We start from the raw sequence: 808 nt of genomic DNA on the forward strand, positions 1-808 counted from the left end.
TGTAAAAATACACATGAAGGAAAACTGTGACTTTCAAATGCTTGTGTGCTTATTTTTGATATGAATGACCAAACCATTTTTTTTTAGATCCATGGGTGTTGTTAACAGGGTCTCACCAAGTTCTGCATTGATGTTTAAGTACGGTATGATTTCATTGTTGAACCTGTCTGACACCATGCACAAAGAAGGCAGTAAACTCTGAGCTGTCAAATCATAGATATTATTTGTCAAGCAGTCAGTTGGAATACGGACAAACGGATAAAGGTTTGGGTTCATCGTAAGTGCTCTTTGCTTCAAGATTTGATTTCTGTAGTTTAAAACAGTTTGGCCAAATTTTGCTCTCTCCCAAAATCTATTCACCCAAGACATAAGGTACATAAGACATGAGGTTTTCTCAATCAGTTGAGACCTGTAGCTGTTCTGTACCCTGAGTAAATAGTTCTGGATGAATGGAAAAATAGAAAATGCTCAAACTGCATTTTACATTGGCTTCCATTCAAAGTTAAGAAAATGTTTGCCTTCTCCTGCAAAATCACCATTTTAGAGATATATGCTTTTTATTGGACAGGGACGGTGAACACGTACACCTTCCGGAAATACTGGTTCAAAAAGAAGTCTTCATAAGCACTTGTTATACATTTAGAAATGTCACATTAGTATGCTCTTAAACCACAAACTAGCAGATCCTGCTTTGTCACATGACTTCCTTGGACGGCTGTGTGGCCGTGAACCAGTAATTCACGTGGTTACCAGTTCCATGTGATTTATCATAACGCTGTGTAGCCGCACAAAGAGACATGACTCCAAA

The sequence above is a fragment of the Salminus brasiliensis genome, chromosome 12 (genome assembly GCF_030463535.1).
Source record: "Salminus brasiliensis chromosome 12, fSalBra1.hap2, whole genome shotgun sequence".
NCBI lineage: Eukaryota > Metazoa > Chordata > Actinopteri > Characiformes > Bryconidae > Salminus > Salminus brasiliensis.